Consider the following 20,667-nt stretch of genomic DNA (forward strand, 5'->3'; position numbering starts at 1 on the left):
TATGAGGATGTTTCCAGATGAGATTAGCATTTGAGTGGGTGGACTCAGATAAGTAGCTTATTTGCTCTCCCTAATGTGGGTGGGCATCACCCAATCTGCTGAGGGTGTGAATAGAATAAAAAATGGGGAAAGGGAGGAGTCCTTCCCTTCTTGCCTGTCTGCTTGAGCTGGGACATCAGTCTGTTGGTCTTCTTTTACCCTCAAACTGGGATTTACACCGTTGGCTCCTCTGGTTCTCAGGCCTTCGGACTTGGACTGGAATTACACCACTGGCTTTCCGGGGTCTTCAACTTGCAGACAGCAAATTATGGGACTTCTTAGCCTCAATAAGATCACATGAGCCAATTCCTCACAATAAATCTCCTTTTATATATGCATATATACACACACATACATATATACAGCTATATAGGAGATATATATTTATCCTATTTATATACACATATATAGGAGATACATATATATCCTATTGGTTCCTATTTCTGTGAAGAACCCCTGACTCATACAGATGGCAAGAGTGTGGGTTGAGTAATCCAAATGACATGACAAGGTAATTAGGACCAGATGTGCACAGCCTTGAGGACATGATGAGGACCCTGGACTAAATTATAGCCAACAAAAAGTTTAAACAGGGGGTAATGTTATATGATTGACATTTTTATACAGTTACTTTTGCTTTTGTTCGGAGGACCAGAGTAGAAGTAGAAGCCCATTTGCTGCAGTAGTCTAGATAAGAAATTATAAAATGAAGTGCTGGCAGTGACAAAAGGTGGGTGGTAGACTTCCCTGGTGGCACAGTGGCTAAGAATCCGCCTGCCAATGCAGGGGACACGGGTTCGATCCATGCTCCGGGAAGATCCCACATGCTGCGGAGCAACTAAGCCCATGTGCCACAACTACCAAGCCTGTGCTCTAGAGCCAAAGAGCCACAACTACTGAAGCCCGCGGGCCTTAGGGTCTGCATGCTGCAGCTACTGAGCCCACTTGCCGCAACTACTGAAGCCCACCCGCTCTAGGGCCCATGTTCCTCAACAAGAGAAGCCACCGCAGTGAGAAGCCTGCTCACCACAACGAAGAGTAGCACCCGCTCGCCGCAACTAGAGAAAGCCTGCACCCAGCAATGAATACCCAACGCAGCCAAAAAATAAAAATAAACAAAAATTTTTTAAGTTTAAAAAAAATTTTTTAGGGGCTTCCCTGGTGGCGCAGTGGTTGAGAATCCGCCTGCCAATGCAGGGGATACGGGTTCGTGCCCCGGTCCGGGAAGATCCCACATGCCGCGGAGCGGCTGGGCCCGTGAGCCATGGCCGCTGGGCCTGCGCGTCCGGAGCCTGTGCCCCGCAACGGGAGAGGCCACAACAGTGAGAGGCCCGCATACCACAAAAAAAAAAAAAAAAAAAAAAAAAAAAAAAAAAAAAAAAAAAAAAAAAAAAAATTTTTTTAAAGACTTAAAAGAAAAAAGGTGAGTGGACTTGACATATATTTTGCAGTTTGAGTCTACAAGACTGGCTGATGTTTGAACATTAGGGGAGGAGGGGCTGGTGAAGGAAAGAGGACCCAAGGGCAGAAATTGTTTACATTCATCTACATATCCTCAGCCCCTCGATTAGGGCCTGGCACATAGTAGGTGTTCAAAAACTGGGTGTTGAATAAATGCATCCATTCTGGGCTTCCCTGGTGGCGCAGTGGTTGGGAGTCCGCCTGCCGATGCGGGGGATACGGGTTCGTGCCCTGGTCTGGGAGGATCCCACGTGCCGCGGAGCGGCTGGGCCCGTGAGCCATGGCCCCTGGGCCTGCGCGTCCGGAGTCTGTGCTCCGCAACGGGAGAGGCCACAACAGTGAGAGGCCCGCGTACAGCAAAAAAAAAAAAAAAAAAAAAAAAAAAATGCATCCATTCTATGAGCTGAGCTCTGTGCCCTATCACTATCACCTTGCTTCACACAGGGCCTCTATGAGCCCATATACTACTTTATGCAAATTAGAAAAGTGTCCCTTTCTCCAGGTGGACCCTGTCTATCACCAGGGTGCACAGATTGATGAGCAGAGTGTGGGCTACCCCCACTTACCCCCCTGAGTTGGCACCCTTGTGCACTGCATAGTCTGTAAAACCACATATGGCAGCCCTGGCTTAACATCCCTGGGAGACAGTTTTGTGGAATTAATCCTAGTATTCATGGGCAGAATTTGAGGTCCAGGGAAAGGAAGCTTCCTGCCTGGGGTCGCCAGAGCTGCTGCTGTGACTGAGATTCAAACCTTTGCCCTCTTAATCCCTGTGGGCTCTTTAGCTTTGGAGCCACACTGTCTCTCTCAAATCACTCAGCCCATCAATAAGGAGCTAAACTCAAAATGGTAACTTTGCTTCCTTGAGTTTCTCATCTGTTTCAGTTACTATTGTTATAGAGTATTTCACATTTACATAGCATCCAATATGAGCTCCGAGCCTTACAAAATACAATAAAAGAATGTGAAACAAAAGGACCTTGATTTTTTTTTAACAGAATAAATAAGGAGTGGCTGGTTTAAAGGGCCCTTAGCTCTTGGATTAAAATGAACTGTGGTATATTGGTTTAAGTGATGCTGTAAGCAATACAGAAGAAAATATGCCCATATGCAAGCTGTTTTTCCTTTGCTTCCCTGACCAGAAGAGGAGGGGATATTGGAGCAGCTGGCTTCAGAAATATAAACTAGGGGGATGGGGACTTAAGGACATAAGGAGGAGAAACACCCTAGAGCAGGAAAAGAATTCTCCCTTTAATAAATAATAGCGTTTAACACTTAAGTGCTTAATGTGTGCAGGAGCTGTGCTAAGCCCTTTATATGCCTGATCTGAGTCAATCCTCACACAACCCTACAAGGTATCATCTATTATTACCATCACTTTAGAGTGGAGGCGGCTGAGAGCCAAGACTGTGCAGTTAATAACTGACAAATCTGAGATTTGAACCAAGACAATCTGGCTCTAGAGTCTGAGCTCTCAACCACTAAATTACATCACCTCTCATTCACATTCTTCTGATGCCAGGTCCCCTCTTTTAGTAGTGTGACCCTTCGGAGTCCTTGAGTAACTAATAGAGGATATCTGGTCCTCAGACTTTGGAGATTCCATGTTGCCTGTCTGTTCAATGATTAGGGCTTGGTCATCTACAGCCTAGCTTCAAAATGGACAATTTGAACAAGGCATATATAAGAGAAGAACTCTGCTGGAGACATTTCACAGTCTCCTTGGAGTTTCAATATCCTCCTAATATAATACCATAATTACCCAGATGGCATGGACGGTGGAGGAGAAAATGTTATTAGGAAAGAGGGACTAAGTGAGCCTGCCCCTTGGAAATGTGGGCCCTATTGGTCCCTCCTAACTTGAGAATTCTTTCCTTTAGTGACCTGCAGCCAATAAATGCAGAAGGATCCAAATTTTATTGGGCTTTTGGGTACTTGGTTCCTTCCCTCATGACTAGCATCAGTAAGTGCTACTACCTAGAACTGTATCGGTCTTGGGTATCAACTGGAGGAAAAATAAGACCTTTTAGGACAATAGGAGGGCAGAGTATCAACCAGACGGCTCCCATTTCATTCATGAGGAAAACATGATAGAGGACTCTGATGAGCAACAATGACTTCAGACCCCAAGCCTTAGTTAGGAGCCCAGAAAAATCTCCCGACTCTAATTGAAACCACCTTTAAAAGGGCATGGCAGGGCTTCCTTGGCGGGGCAGTGGTTAAGAATCTGCCTGTCAATGCAGGAGACACGGGTTCGAGCCCTGGTCCGGGAAGATCCTTCATGCTGCAGAGCAACTAAGCCCGTGTGCCACAACTACTGAGCCTGCGCTCTAGAACCTGCAAGCCACAACTACTGAGCCCGCGTGCCACAACTACTGAAGCCCGCGCACCTAGAATTGGTGCTCCACAACAAGAGAAGCCAGTGCAATGAGAAACCCGTGCACCACAACAAAGAGTAGCCCCCGCTCACCACAACTAGAGAAAACCTGCACTCAGCAATGAAGACCCAACGCAGCCAAAAATAAATACCTTTATAAAAAAAAAAGGGCATGGCAGCAACTTTTTTTTTTTTTTTTTGGTTGACTGTCTGGGCTGTGAGGTCACACATCTGATGCTCTAATCCAACAGTAAGCTGTGCCAGTACCTCCAACACACACACACACACACACACACACACACACAAATTAGCCTTCCTGCACCAAGCCTATTCTACCCGCCTCTTGACCTCAAGCCTTGTCCGGCTAAACTATCCAAAACCACAATGTCACTTGGAGGGAAGGGCTAGGTGATATTATGTCCATATTCATCCTGATCTGAGGGCAACTTGACTCCTTGGAGCTATATAACTGAGAAAATAGTCTAGTAACTTCTGCCACTTAGAATTTCCTGGCTCAGCTCCAACTGAGCCAGATATTTACAGATGGGCTTTAGGTTCCAATACAACACCATCTGTGCCTTGATTTTAACATTCTCAATACCTACCTCAGGAGGTATTGAGAATACCAAGAACCATTTTGTTCCTCAATATCTCAGTAAGACACCTCCCACCCCAGGGTGCCATTGGGAACCCCTGGCATGCACAGCACAGAGGCTGTGCTGACCGTTGACTTAGAAGACAAGGCAGTGTGTGTAATAGAACAAACATGAGATCAGGACGGGGAAACTTTCTACTGCTATAAAGCATGTAACCTTGGATAGCCACTAAACCTCAGTTTCCTCATCTGTAAAATGGAGACCGGGCTTCCCTGGTGGCACAGTGGTTGAGAGTCCGCCTGCCGATGCAGGGGATATGCGTTCATGCCCCGGTCCGGGAAGATCTCACATGCCGCGGAGCGGCTGGGCCCGTGAGTCATGGCTGCTGAGCCTGTGTATCCAGAGCCTGTGCTCCACAACGGGAGAGGCCACAACAGTGAGAGGCCCGCGTACTGCAAAACAAAAACAAACCAAAAAAAAAAAAACATGTAAAATGGAGACCAACCAAGGCCACCTACATCATTGGGTTATCATGAGGATTAAGTCATATAATGTATGGGAAATGGTGCGGTAAACTCTAGAGAGGCAACAAGGAAAAGGACATACACATTACACAAACTTTTGCTCATAAGGGGCAGGGGTGAGTAGGGAACAAAGAGATTTTTAAAATTGCAACACTAATTTTATTTTACCTTAGCAGAGTAGTAGGGGCAGAGTGACCCTTTTACAAAATTTCCTTCCCGGCATACAGTCCCTCGGCCCCAGACTCTTTCCCATGGCCCCATAGGGCTCAGGATCATGATCCCTTATCCACAACACCCAGCACAATGCCTTGCATACAGTAGAACTGGCTAAATATTAGCTAAACAATCATCGTTTCTACTCAGCAGTAGAACACCAAGAATGTGGCAAGACAAGTCACAAAGAGTTACATTCTCGGGGATAACCTAGAACTGGTAACCTGGCCCCTCATCTAGGGCAGTGGGGCCCCAAATCGGCTTACTCAAATCAAGAAAGCAAGAAGCCCATTTCCACATAAACAGAACTTGTTGCACTCCCAACTGCCATGCTATTTCACATCTCCCTTCCTTTGTACATGTTCTCCCCTCTGCCTGGAATGCCCTTTCTCTCCTTCCTCCATCTCCACCAGGGTCTAACTTGTGTCACCGCCACAAAACTTCCCCAGCTTCCCTAGACTACCAAGTCACTTCTGCCTCCTCTGTCCCATGAGCTCTCATACCGCTTGGTTGTAATGCTCCCGACCCAATCATAATGATTTACGTGTGTCTCTACCCCACCAGCTCAAGTGTCATAAATAAACACAATGCATGGCATGTGGGCCCCACCCTTGCTTATTGGATGAACTAGTCCTCTCTCTGTCCTTTTAGACAGGGCTGGGAATGCGGAGCCAAGGGTAAAATCAAAGGAAATCAAGTAACCAGCAACTTTCGTTTACACTCTCCTTCCTCAAGAACACTTTCGCAGACAGCCCCTCACCCCCACCTAATTCCTTTACCCCCAGAAATAATCTTGCAAAGCATATGATGAATTGCCTGGGAGTAGGCAGAACTTCAGCAAGAGTAATTCCACTTTACTCGGTCCCTCTACCGACCCTTAGCCTGGTTCATATTGGTTAAAGGTCTCTGAAGAAAAATAGCTTGGGTTTAGATCCTGGCTCTACCAGTTACTGGGCAACTTTAAGCAAGTTACTTAATCTTTCTGTGCCTCAGTTTTCTGATGCATAAAATAATAATAGGAGTGACATCACAGAGGTGGGCAAGTGTTGTGAGAACTAAATGGTACATTCTATGGAAAGCACCCAGCTCTTGGCACACAATAAGCACTCCCTGAACAATAGCTGGCTTGTAACAGTCCAATCTTAGACACGACAAGCCCATTCTATTTAAAACTTCAGAAGGCTGGATTTGTTCCAAAACATCCTGCGCAGAGAGGGGGCGCTGGGGCCACTCTGGAGTTCCACCTGGAGGCTCAGACAACTGGTCTCATCGACCTTTGATTCTAATCTGGATCCGTCACTCCCCAGCCATGGCCCTTGCCTAAGTGGCTTATCTTCCCAAAGCCTGATGTCCCCAGTAGGGCTTACAGTACTGAACTGCCTCACAAGGGGGTGCCGAAAAGATCAATTTGTGTTAGCAAAGTGCTTTGGAAATGTAACATGCTAAATATTAATGGGTCTCTCTGAGTGTCGGGAAATGTGCAATCTGAACTCTGCTCAGGGCAGCTGAAGGTGGGGAGAGCAATTCTGGGCAGCCCGATTGCCACATCCTCGGCCTAACTGGGAGGTGGTACTGATGAAGGAGTGAGTGCAGAGAGCATCTGGGGGCTGGGCTCCACTGCAGGGTGACCGCTCTGGAGAGAAGGATGTTCTGAGGAAGCACCGAATCCACAAATTGACAGAAATCCAGGGTAGGTTTTGGGCAAACCCAGAAATGTCCTCAGGCTTTCTTTACAAAGAGCAAACACAAGCTCACTGCTTGCTGTTCTCTCTTTCATGACTCAATTCTGGAGGGGACAGCACTGTGAGGACGTCAACCCTCTCAATTCTTGCCGTGCTCTCAGTCTCCCAAACCCCACGCATAGAGTGATAAACAGATTTTTTGTTAATCTTAGCCAGAACTCTCAGTGCAAAATCTTTAGTGTGACCAGACAGCAAAGACTCTGCCCCAGACATTGCTGAACAGCTCTGGAGTAAGGCATCCTTTAGGACCCTGCTCAACTGTCACCTCTTCCAGGAAGACTTCTTAGATCTAACCAGGTTGAGTTCAAAGCTCCTCCTTACAGCTTCTGTAGTGCTCTGTAATTGTTCCTGTAAGTGCGTGCATCAGATACTGTCAGTGCTCTGCTCACATCCTATTGACGCCATCATTTCTACACACCCATAGCTTTCTATTGCCTAGGGCCATGCATGTGCATAGCCAGAGGTCAGGGCAGACTAGAGGGTGGGAGTCAATGGGCAAATACCCCAGATTCTCAGCCTCAGATGGGGCAACACTGAGATAGCTTCCACACTAGCTGTGAGACATCCCCAGTGGGACTGAGCCCCCTTTGCCCTCAGCAGTAACATGTTCATTAACACACCCACTATTGGTTTTCTTTACTTCCCCATTTCAGCTTCAGCTCCTCTACTGGTCCTTCTCAGATTGCCACCTGGGACAGCTTCTGGGGCAGCCGACTTAACACACGGTACTTACCCTGCTGTAGGAACATTATCTGTTTGTGCTTTTCTTTCTCACCAGACATAAGCAACCTAAGGGAAGAGACTGTGTCTACTTCATCTTTTTTAACCTCAATGTTTTGCATCATGCCTAGTACATAAGTGCTCAGTAAGTATTTGCTGAATGAATGAACGAGTCCAGTAAGGAATCCTGTCCCAGGGCTTGGAAGGAAAGCAAATACCTGTAATAACTGAACCTTCCAGATGTGGTCAAAACTTGCTTGCACACCTGGTGGGAGTGCCCCCAAGAGCCCTGCATGCTTCCTGCAACTCTGGCCCCAGGGAGTTCAGCACATGCTGTAGGACAGCAGCTTCTGCATATATAACAGCAAATGCTCCTTTCTCCTCATGCCAGCTCCTCGGGCCTCCTCTCTCTTTTCTGCTCTCACATTAAAAAAAAAAGGAGGGGGGGCTTCCCTGGTAGCACAGTGGTTGAGAGTCTGCCTGCCGATGCAGGGGACACAGGTTCATGCCCCAGTCCAGCCAGGAAGATCCCACATGCCGCGGAGCAGCTGGGCCCGTGAGCCATGGCCGCTGAGCCTGCGCGTCCGGAGCCTGTGCTCTGCAACGGGAGGGGCCACAACAGTGAAAGGCCCGCGTACCGCAAATAAATAAATAAAAACTGGCTGCCTATTTTTTATGAATTTTCTGCAGTGTTGCCTTTCTTCCTGACTTTCTCAGTGCTAAAAGAAAGGGAGAAACATGAATATGTAAGATTAGTGTCCAAAAAGCTAAAGCCAGATAAGGAGTCAGTGCTCCAGGAAAAACTAAAAGCAGTCAAAGGGACTCAATACCCATGTTTGCAGGAGAACATTAAGAAAAGGCTAAGCCACTGTTGGCAGAAAGTGTGGGAATATGCAGGTGACAGAGACAAGGAGGTCAAACTAGTCCATGTTTGTTTTTTCTCGCCTTCTCCAGTCTTTACAAAGGTGTTCAAACTAGAAATGGTACGATAAGCAATATAAGAATGTATAGAATTCCAGCAGAAGGAAAGCGCCTAAGCAATTTACAGTGAGGGCACATCATACAAATTCAACTATTGGCATTTGGGGAAAGAGAGAAATAGAGACAAAGAGAGCAAGAGAGAACGAGAAAGCAAGTACAATTTAAATAGTCTAGCACATTCTGCTTGCCTTTCCACCCACTGAGCATATGCCCCAGTATGAACATGAAATAGGAGATAGTAAAATAATCGCTAACATTAATTGAAATACTACGTGCCAGGTGCTAGTCTAAGGACCTCATACACGTCAATGAATTTGGTCCTCAATATAACCCTATGAGACAGGTATGTACTGCTATTATCCCACTTTACAGACGAAGAAATGGATGCACAGAGAGGTTGAGTAACTTGCCTATAGTCACATAGCCAAGTGGTAGAACCAGGATTCAAAATTAGACAGTCTGGTTCCAGCACTCACTAGACTTGGTTCCCAAACACTTCCTATAGGAAAAGCATCTAAGGGGCTGAGAGTGATTCAGGTAGTCAGAGATCCATATTTTTCATACTACTGGGTTCCTAATGCAAACAAACCAATTCCTTGGGTGCAGAACTGCAGAATCAGTGATTTGTTGTGGTGCTGAGGATATTCAAGGGAAATTCCAATATGTCACTTTTTAGCTTTCTATGCTGACTTGAGAATGTAACCTTCATGCTAGATGTGCATCCTTTGTGCCTGCAATTTTTCTAGGTACCTAGGCCTAGGAGGAAAATCTCCCAGACAGCTGAAAGAATTTGCAGATCTCAGAGCCACCATCAAAATCTCTGAGAAATCATAAAAATTATGAAATGCCACAGGATTTCAAATGAGAAACTGTTTGGGTTCCTTTTCAAAAAGATTGGACTTGTTTTGAGAAACTATAGGCAAGAACACTGGATGTTACTAGGAACAGCTACTAGAATAGGTTTTCGAGGAGACTAACTCGCTTATTCACTCCACAAATATTTATTTGGTACCTGTTATGTGTCAGGCCCTATTCTTGGCACTGGGGATATAACAGGAACAAAACAGATAAAATCCATGCCTTTGTAAGCTTACATTCTACTAGGAGAATGTCAGTTAATAAATATAAAGATAATTTCAGGTAGTTATAAATGATATTAAGTAAATAAGGCAGGATAAGAGGATGACAACATCTCTCTGCACAAGTGGCAATGGGGCAGAGACTGGGTGAAGTGAGGGATCAAGCCATGGGGAGGACCAAGGGACGGGGTTCCTGAGATGGAACACCCAGTGTAGAAGTCCTAAGATAGCAACTAGCGGGTTCAAGGCCCAAAGGTCTGTGTGGGGACTTCCCTGGTGGCCCAGTGGTTAAGAATCCTCCTGCCAATACAGTGGACACGGGTTCGAGCCCTAGTCTGGGAAGATCTCACATGTCATGGAGCAACTAAGTGCATGAGCCACAACTACTGAGCCTGTGCTCTAGAGCCCGCGAGCCACAGCTACTGAGCCCATGTGCCACAACTACTGAGCCCGTGTGCCACAACTACTGAAGCCTGAGCACCTAGAGCCAATGCTCCGCAATAAGAGAAGCCACCGCAATGAGAAGTCCACACACCGCAACAAAGAGTAGCCCCCGCTCTCTGCAACTAGAGAAAGCCCACGTGCAGCAACAAAAACCCAAACACAGCCAAAAATAAATAAGAAATTAATTAATTTTAAAAAAAGAAGGTCTGTGTGATCACAGTGGAAAAGCGCACGTTCTTGCGGGCAAAGAGAGGTGGCCAGTGCCAGGCCACACACGATCCTACAGGCCACTGTAAGGAGCTCGGGTCCATTTCTCTGTGTGATGGGACCCTTGGAGGGTTTTGAGCAGGAAAGTAATGTGATCTGATTTTGTTTTTAAAGAGAGAACTCTGGCTGCTGTGTAGACACAAGAACAAACCATCTCTACTCTCTTCATTGGAAGTAACTACCTTTTCCTCTGTATTTGCACACCATTTAGCCCATGTCTTGATGATAGTATTTGTTTTACTCTTTTGTGTGTCTCCCCACTGGACTGTAATTTCCTAGGAGACAAAAATATAAGTTTATTTGTCCTTGTCCTTCCTGCCACCTCAGTTACCCCTGTGGAGCACTCATGTTCCCCGGCACACATGTGGCCATGTACACACAATGCCTAGGACAGTGCTGAGCAAATAAAATGCTCGATAACCCCCCAAAATGACTAACATTATACAATCAGGCAGGTTTCAACTGAAAAGGAGGAACTTTTGAATACAGAAGTCAAAAAATGGAATGCCCTGCCTTCAAAAATAACAACGTTCCCTATTAGAGAAGATACTCAAGGCCTCCAATCTTTTGCAGGGAATGTGGTAGCCTGGCAACTACATCTTCCAGTGGGTGATCGTGCCTTTTAAAGATCTTTGGAACTCTGAGGTTTTGTAATTCTAACAACACTGGTTAAGTCATGAAAAATAAAATGATCTGGTCCATACGAGAGTTTGCATGATCCACCCCGAACAAGTCATGGTCACACTTTCATAGACGTTCTCATTCTCCCTGCCTTCGAGACACCTTGATGAGCCTTGTCAACTTGGCCAACTCCGTTTCACCCATCAAGACTCAACTAAATGTCCTTTTGTGTTGGCTTGTGCTCTGATGTAGTAAGATGACAGATGAACTGTCATCTTACAGATGAACTGTGTGCGTTCTGGCACCACAGTTTAAGGGGAATGTAGACAAATTGGGGCATGTCCATGGGAGGCTAACAAGAGACTGAGGGGCCTGAAAAACCAAATACTGTAAGAAATGGCTAGAAGCCCTTAGACAATTTCCTCTAGAAAAAAGAAAGACTAAGGTGGAATGGGGGCAGTGGGATGGAAGGCATGACAGCCCTCTTCAAGTAGTGAAAGGAATGTCATAGGACATAGGGAGAGCCTTACTGTGTGTCATCCAGAAGGCAGGTATGGGACCAAAGGGATGTAATTAAAAGGAGGCAGATTTCTGTCCTGCTTAACACCCTCCCAACACCCAGCCTCAGGCCTTTCCTGTGGTAGGAACACAACGTGTTTTAACTGGATTGGAGTTCAACAACTAAATAGGCTCACAAAACTTCTAGAGCAGCCCTCTAGAAAGCCATGGAAAATAGTCCTACTGAAATGATGTTAGACTGGATTAGACCAGAAAAGGCAAAAAGCACTCACATTAAGTCTCAGCCATGAATGCTGCTTGGCAGTGGCTGCCTGAAACACTGGTGAGAACATTTTGAGGCTGCATCTCTGCTTGGCAAACAAGTGTGTGGATGCCAATGGGCAATGTCTGTTGTGGGTAGAGGCGTAGAGAACAGCAGCAAGAATGCCAGCCCCGACACTGAAAGACGCTTTCAACGCTTCAATTGTGTGTTCCTCTGTTGCTGTGGCCTTGTATAGTGGGCTTTTGGTGGCTCGGCTAATGTTGCAGGTATGAAATTCAGTAGTGTCGTTCAGTCTCCCAAATGGGTACACGTTGTTGTATTCTGCAAGATCAACATGGAGCCTCCTCCCATGGGCCCCGTGGCTTTCAGATCTGCTCAGTGACCTGGGGCAGCCAGCATCAACCCTGTTTGCTTCCTTAGAAGGAACGGTATTGATCTATTGGGCTGTGAAAACTTCTCTTGGGTCGTCTAGTTCCAACAAGCAATTCCCTTGTCTTCAGCGGCCATTTCAAAGTCCCCTAGACACTCTACTTCTATTTGGCTTAGCCTCCAGCTAACCATCTACTGATGCTGGGCATCACTGAGCAGCCCCCGCTTGATCAGTATGACCCTCCTTTTTCACCTTCAAACAAAGCCACATTGAACGCCTACCTCTTAGGTGCCAGGAACAGCGCTGGGCACTTGGCATAAGGCTAGCTCCAAATCTCAGTCCGGTGTAGACAACTGAAAAACAGACAAATTACCAAGTCTGATATAGGCAATACTGGCAAAGGAAAGTGAAGTTGGGGCTAGGTGAAAGCAGAGGAGGGGAGCCGAGCTCTTCCGGGGTGTGGCGTGGGCTTGCTGGCAGCTGCTGGGTGTGCCTTGAGAGAAGTCTCAGCCGAGGAGGGCGGTGAGTCCTCAAGAATGAGTAAAGATACCTCCTAAAGCAATTAGTACACTGTTGTAGTTTGGAAGTCACCTCCAGTGATCTGACAAGAGTTCTAAAGATTGATCAACAAAGTGTGAAATCAGGGCCAGGGCTGGACAAATTGCGAGGAAGATGAAGTCTGGCATTTCCCTTCCTTCTGGACCCCCTCCTTCAAACATGGACACACTTCCTCAGGCCCAGGAAACCATCCCTTCCACTAACCCCACCCCACCCCAGAAGAGGGCACTCTGAACGCTCATGCTGCCCCTTCAAATGCAGGGCTTGTCCATTTAGGGTTCTACTTGGGCCCTACCTCATGTGAATTCTGCCAAGCTCCAGAACACTTGGGTTCCTGCCATCAGAACTGATCTTCCGCACCAGGTCTGTAGCAGTGTTATTCACAATAGCCAAAAGGTGGAAGCAATCCAAGTGTCCATCTATGGATGAAAGGATAAACCAAACATGGTATAGACATACAATGGGATATTATTCAGCTTTAAAAAGGAAGGAAAATCTGACACACACTACAACGTGGGTGAGCCTTGAGAACATAGTGCTAAGTGAAATAAGCCAGAAGGACAAAAGCTGTATGATTCCACTTCTATGAGGTACCTAGAGTAGTTAAATTCATAAAGACAAAGTAGAATGGTGGCTGCCAGGGGCTGGGGGAAGAGAGAATGGAGAGCTGTTGTTTAATAGGTACAGACTTTTAGTTTTGCAAGACAAAAAAGTCCCAGAGATTGGTTTCACAAGAATGTGAATGTACTTAACACAACTGAACTATATACTTAAAAATAGCTAAAAGGATAAATTTTATGTTTATGCATTTTACCACAATTTTAAATTTTTTTTATTTTTATTTTTAATTTATTTTTTGTTTATTTATTTTTTTTGCGGTACGCAGGCCTCTCACTGTTGTGGCATCTCCCATTGCGGATCACAGGCTCCGGATGCGCAGGCTCAGCGGCCATGGCTCACGGGCCCAGCCGCTCCACGGCATGTGGGATCTTCCCGGACCGGGGCACGAACCCGTGTCCCCTGCATCGGCAGGCGGACTCTCAACCACTGCGCCACCAGGGAAGCCCTAAAATTTTTTTTATTACAAAAACAAACAGAAACAAAACAAACAAACAAGCCTGATCTTCTCCAGAACCGAGCACGTGCTCTGAGGGAGCTGGCCTTACAAGTCCTTGCATCCTACAGCCTCTGATTCTCTGATCTCTGCCAGTTCAGCCAGCAAACTGATTGTGCTAAGTGGGTGATAACAGGATAAAGTGATGCTCCTCCCAGTTAAAACACTGTAACATTGATTCTTCTGGAAATCATTACTGAAAGCCAAGGGTCACTGTTAGTGGAGAGACCTTAGGAACTGTGGCAGCTCATGCAGGGAGAGGTTTTGAGCTCCACCAGAGGAAACCCATTTTGTCTTCATCACCGCTTTACCCCGACCCTTGGTACTGGGCCTGGGGCTTAGGACACTCTCAAAATGATTTTATTTTCCCCAGTAACAGTGAATGAATAAATTAATAAGTAAATGAAGCTGAGCCCTTTAAATGACACAAAGTAGGCAGTCTTAAACATAGGGCATCTTATGGGAAATGGTGTATTTTCTACTTGTGTGCTGAACAAGTTGATCTTGTCTGCTGACACCCCTTCTTTTGGAGGAACTACCTCTCCCTCATTCCTGTGGTCTGAAGGACTGTCAACCACTGTGTCCTTCCCCATGGGCCACAGGGGTGGGCATGTGACCCAGGCTGAGCCAACTATCGTACTTCATCCTTTAGACCCACTGACTGGTCCTGATGTGGGCACAGAAGCCAACCAGAGTCAGTGAAAATCCTTCCATGAGATTTGCATGCAACACAAAGATAAAAAGGGCCTCTCTTCCTTTCAGCTTGCAAGCCAGTAGCCATCCTTCCCACAAACTGGAGAGATCGTGCCTGAGGATGAAGCCATTGAAGCAGGGTCCAAAGCTGGAGGAAAAGAGACAGAATCCTGACTTCAGTATTTTAACCCCTGGGTTCAGCGGTGCTTAAAGCCAGATGCCCTCCAGAACTTCCCAATTAAAAATTTTTTTTTCCTTAAAATTGTTTGAATTGGGTTTATGGACCTTGCAACAAAGAATCTTGACAAATATAGTCCTTTCATTTCAGTTTGAGTGTTTTCCATATGTGTTTCACCTTATGACACTGACTATTTTTAAGAGTCCACAGAATGTATTCTGCACATCTTTGTATGCAGTGCACCAAGACACAGCATACAAACCCAGAGAGAAAGAATTAGAAAAGCCAATGTTTGTCCTAAGGGACATTCTAATGGACATGAAGGGTTGGGGGAAGGGAAGAATTTCATTTAACTAGCTTTTGAAAATTATCTGCTATGTGCCATAAATGTGGTACATACTTATTTCACAGATAAATGCAGTTCATCATCACCAACCCTAAAAATAAGGTATTATTCTACTTTACAGATAAAATATGGTTCAGAGAGGGTAAACAATTTGCCCAAGACTACCCAGCTATTAAAGAGGTAGAACAACTTTTCAAACTCAAGCTTCTGACTCCAAGGTCAGTGGCCTTGCCACTGTGCAAACCTGCCACTCGGACAGGAGATAAGACGATCTCAAGAAAAGGATAAGGAAAGTAGAGGAATTTGTTCATTGGTCCATTCAGTAAATACTCGTTCAGTGTTTGCTATTCACTAATGTCTGTGACAATACTTATTAAACTAGTGTACACCACATAAATGTAAAATATCATCAACATGTGCAAGGCACTAGGCTGGGCACTATAGAAGGGGTGTGTGTGTTTGTGAATAAAACAGCATTTTTCCTCAGGGGCATACAATAGAGTAGACCTAGAAATATTGCATGGCAAAGTGTGATTAATGGCATAAGATTGGTTCAAAGTGCTGTGAGTGTTCTGAGCAGGAAATGCTCATACCTGATTGAGGGAGCTGGAAAGACTTCATCAAAAAAAAGTACATTAGGTAAGTGAAAATAAATGTATTGCTTAGGATGTGTATACTCAAGTGCTGATGGGATTTTGGAAGGACTGGAAAAGAAAAGAGGGAAAGAAGGAAGGAATGGAGGGAGGGAAGATAGAGGAGCGAGGAGAGAAGGACAGGGAAGAAAGAAAAGAAGGAAAAAGGAAAAAAGAAAGGGACAGAGGGAGGGAGGGATAAGAAAGGAGGCAAGTGGGCAGACGGGCATCAGCTGCAGCGTAGTCCTGGGGCTGTGGCCTGGGTAGCAGGACACAGAACAGGGGTTCTCCTAAGCTTTCTTTCATAGACACGGTTAGGGCAAGATGTCTTCTCGGTTACTCACTCAACTATTCTACTGATCTCTGCAAAATAACTCAAATTGTTACTTAATCCAGTAACCCTTACATTTTAGAACAGGAGGAACCTTCTAATTCCAAAATTCTAAAGGTATTTAACTTGAATGGAACAAGAATCACCTGGGAGCTTGCTCTAATGCAGACCCCTAGACCCTATCCCCAAAGATTTGTTTTCCACAGCACTGGTTTGAGTCCAGGGAATTTGCATTTTTAAAAACCACTCAGGTGAATCTGATACAAGTATTCTGAGGACCACATTTTGAGAAACATTGCAGTTTCACCCTATTGTTTCACAGGTAAAGAAGTAATAGAGCCCCAGAGAGGTTAAAAGACTTGTGCGAGGTCACACATCTAATTAGTGAAAGATCCAGGTCCAGATCAGGTCTATGGACTCTTAGTCCATTGCTTTTTTCCCATTATCCTTAATTGCTCTACAGCTCAGAATTTGCCCTAAATATTGATACTCTAGGATGGTAGATCAGACCTCAGTTGCCAGGAACATCCATATGGACCATACTCTGAGAACCACAGCTCTGAGTCATCTCAGGGTACAAGATTTCAAAGCTAGCTTCTCCCAGATCCCAGTGTTAACTTGCACATAGTAAGCACTAAATATATATTTGTTGACTTGATAACTCCCTATCTGGAATATAAAAAAGAAAAAGAAAAAAGAGGTCCTAGTGAATCTTCTCAAGCACCCTCTTGTGGCATCTCGTTCCCATAAGGTTGCCCTTGATTCAAGCTAATTTAATGAGTATTTATTGAGCACCTACTATTATCAAGGCCCTGTGCTTCGGGAAAACAAAAATAAAAGTCAGTTTTTCTATTCTTATGTGTGGCACAAGAGAGACAGGTTGGAGGTGTGTTCAAAAAAAGAAGTATCTATTCAGGGAAATCAGAGTACACTTTATCTAGATTTCTTTTGAAAGGAATCTTAAAGGCTGAGTAGGATGTCAATAGATGAAATATGAAGGGAAGGTGATCCAGATGGGATTCATCTCATTGGCAGCAAGATGTGGAAGAAATAGAAAACAGCCCACTTTGGCGGTAGCTTGGGCACCAACGAGAGAGTAAAGAGATTATAAGACGGGGAAGACAATGGAAAGACCCTGTCATAGAAGAGTTAGATTTTGCTTGAAAAATCTGGACTAAATCTGAAACATGTTGAGAAATCATTGAAAATATTTGACTGCTTTGAAGTTTTAGGAAGATGTTTTTGATAAAGGTGTGTAGGGTGATCAGAAGCTTGGGTATCCAGGAGGCAAGAAGACCAACTGGGAAGAGAGTCAGTTTGAGATAGAGGTACTGAAGGTCAAGAAGCAGCCAGAGGCAAAAGTGCAAGCTCATGGCAGCCGGCTGGCTGTGGGGTATAAAAGAGAGAATGATATGGATGACTCTAAAGTTTCAAACTTGGTCAAAGGAATAATCAGATATAGGGGAATAGGGAAGTGAAATTGATCTAGCTTGGGTGATGGTGGTGAAAATCTTGGTGTTAACATGTTAAGATAAAAGCTTCATAGACCACATACAGTTACCTAGCAAAAAGCTAGTAGTGCTGGAGTTGGAGGTGAGGAGACAGGTGTTAGGTAGGAATGTAGAGGAATCATCCACATAGATGTGATCATGGAAGCTACTGGAATGGGTGAGAACAATGAGATATAAATTATAAAGGGAGAATAGTAAAGAGGGTGATAATGGTTATATGTTTCAACTGCAAATAACAGAAAGTTCTACACATTATGATTTAAATAATACAAGGAACTTCAGGCTGAGCACAAGATCCTTGGAGCACTGCCCTGTTACCTCACCACCAACCAATCAGAAGAAAGTAACCCACTCTGTAGCCCTCACTCTAAATTTTGCCTATTAAAAGCTTCTCCCCCAAAACCATCAGGGAGTTTGGGTGTTTTTGAGCATAAGGCACCTGTTCTCCTTGTTTGGCCCTGTGATAAACCTTTCTCTGCTCAAAATAATAATAATAATAATAAATTATAAATAAATAAATAATACAAATAATCTATTGACTTCTGTAACTGTAAAATCCAGTAAAGTGGCCTTCAGGCATGGTTCAATCAGGAATCTGGATCCATTATGCTTCAGTTTTCTAAATCCTTCCCTATTCCGTGTTTTGGCTTCACCTTTACACTTGATTCTCTCAAGGTTGTGAGCTGGTGGCCAGCAGCAATTAGATTTAATGCTTCATCATTCATACCAAGAGGAGAGAAAGAACTGGCTTTCCTCAACTATAAAACTAAAGTCTTGAGCTTTGTTCTAGTTGAATCACCCTATGTCACATGTAAATGTCACATGTTGATTGCTTTGGTCTTCTTTTCCCTGAACCATCACTGCGGGAAGAGGAATGGGTTTATACTAAAGGGCTTAGATCAGTCATAAGCTCACCATGAGATCTGGGAATGAAATCAATTCCATCCAGTTCTCCTGGCAGCTGTACAATGGGAGGTAGGGATAATTTAGAGTTCACTAAAAGGTCCCAGAACAGATTCTTCTGGAGGTACAACACTGGTAGGATGGAAGGAGCTCTAAGGAAATTGCTCTGCCATGGAACCCCAGACCAGAAAAAGTCTCAACGAGGACACAATAGCCAACAAGGTGTTGGGGATGATGACTGATAAAAGGTCATTTGTTTGGGTGATTAAGAAAATGACTGGTGGCCTTGAGTTGGCCGCGTTGGTTGCATGTTGAGCACCAGCTAAAGAGAGCAAAAGGCTGAGAAGGAACTGGAAGATGAGAAGGTGACATGCAGACTATTCTTTCAGCAAGATGGATGGTGATGGAAGAAAAGAGTAGCTCAGGGGGAGAAGGGAAAGCTTATTGCTTTTAGGAAAAGGATATTTGCAGGCTGTGGGGAAAGAGCAGGAGAAAAGGGAGAGAAAGATGATGTGAGAAGAGGAGAATAACTAATGCAGCATGGTTTTGAAGCGACAGGAGGGAATGAGGTCAAATATGCAAGAAGGAGGTTTGTTTGGAGAGGAAAGTAGACACCTCTCCCTTGTAGATCAGCCCAGGAGGGGAGCTGAAAATAGAAAGTTTACCTTGGAAGAAAGCTGAGGAAATTCGGGGACACATGCCTATAACTTTCTCAGTAAAACCACCTCTGGAGGGTGAGGGTAGCTGAACACCCCAGGCAGGCCCAGAAGATTTGGAACAACCCCTGGAGGAATACACTAGGAGGCTACAAAACAAGAATAAAAAGACTGGAGAATTGCAAATTAGTACAGTCTTTCTGGAGAGTAGCCTGGCACCTTGCAACAAAAGTCATAAAAGTTTTCCTAGCCTTTGACCCAATAATCCTCCTTCTAGGAATATACACCATGAAAATAACTGAAAAGCAAATAGATACTATTTGCAAGATGTTTATTGTTGCCCTGTTCATTATTGGAAAACCCTGGAAGTTGCCCAAATGCTCCACAACTGGGGAATGGTTAAGCAAACTATGGGACATTAATATTATAGAATATTATATAACCATTTCAAATGATAAATATGAGTTCTCAATACATGAGAAAGTGTATACAGAAAAATGTTAGGTGAACAAGGTAGAGTATGAAGTGGGATGGATAAGTTGATTTCTACCCTGGAAAATGATGCTTATACAATGATGGTTCATAAAAGGTCACTGAATTACATATACAGTTGGTGTGAGGAGGCAAAGAGATTTTATTCTCCTTTAGAAAATTGTTTAAATACACATTTTTAAAAGAGGTGCGAGCAGCTGAAGCTAGTCAGCATGCCTTTGCAGTGAAGCTGGACCGCAGGGCTCTCAGGCAATCTCCTTCCGCAGGGAAAATCAAAGTGGGGGGCATTCAGAGCCAAAGACTGATAAAGTGGTGGGTGAAGAAGGCAGGGGTCACCAAGAGATGACTAAGTTCTTTGCTGAGATGGTTCATTGTGGAGGAGGCTTTGTAACGATGTGAGCAAAGACAGGACACATGGGGCTACTCAGGAAATTGGGAGGAGGGGAGAAACTGAAGATCCTAGGGGCTGAAAAGTTGTGCTGATGGAAGTGGATGAGTGGGAGCTTTGGGGGTCCTCAGAGGGGTGTCACAAAACTTGGGGTCATGGGGTGATGAGGTTAGAACTGAGTGTGGTTGGAGGGTGGGAGTCGAGAGAGGTCCCTGGAGTAAGCAAGGTAGAAGGATGGTGATATTACAGAAACTTGTCTGGAATGAACAGAAAAGTACAAGAAACACATGGCCATTCATTCATTCATTTATCCACACAACAAATAACTTATTGAGCTCTAATTATGTACCAGGCACTGTTTTAGGCAATAGGGAACCAGCAGCGAACAAACAATGAGATTTGCCCTACTGGCGATTGCACCCCACGGGGTAGACCTGACCCACATGTCCTCTTGATTGCAGGTTCTAGTTTATGATTGGTGTTCAGTTACCTTTTGTTAAATGAACACAGAAATGAGATGAATCCTGTTGGTCTTTTAGAGTGGGGTCCATTCGGTATGCTAGAGCCCCGAAGCACAGAGAGGGCAGGTCCTCAGGGCTGCTGACCTGCCCTGGAGCAGCTGGAGAGTTGCTGCCCCAGGAAGTGGGACA

This window comes from Kogia breviceps, chromosome 2 (assembly GCF_026419965.1).
Source record: "Kogia breviceps isolate mKogBre1 chromosome 2, mKogBre1 haplotype 1, whole genome shotgun sequence".
NCBI classification, from domain to species: Eukaryota; Metazoa; Chordata; class Mammalia; order Artiodactyla; family Physeteridae; genus Kogia; species Kogia breviceps.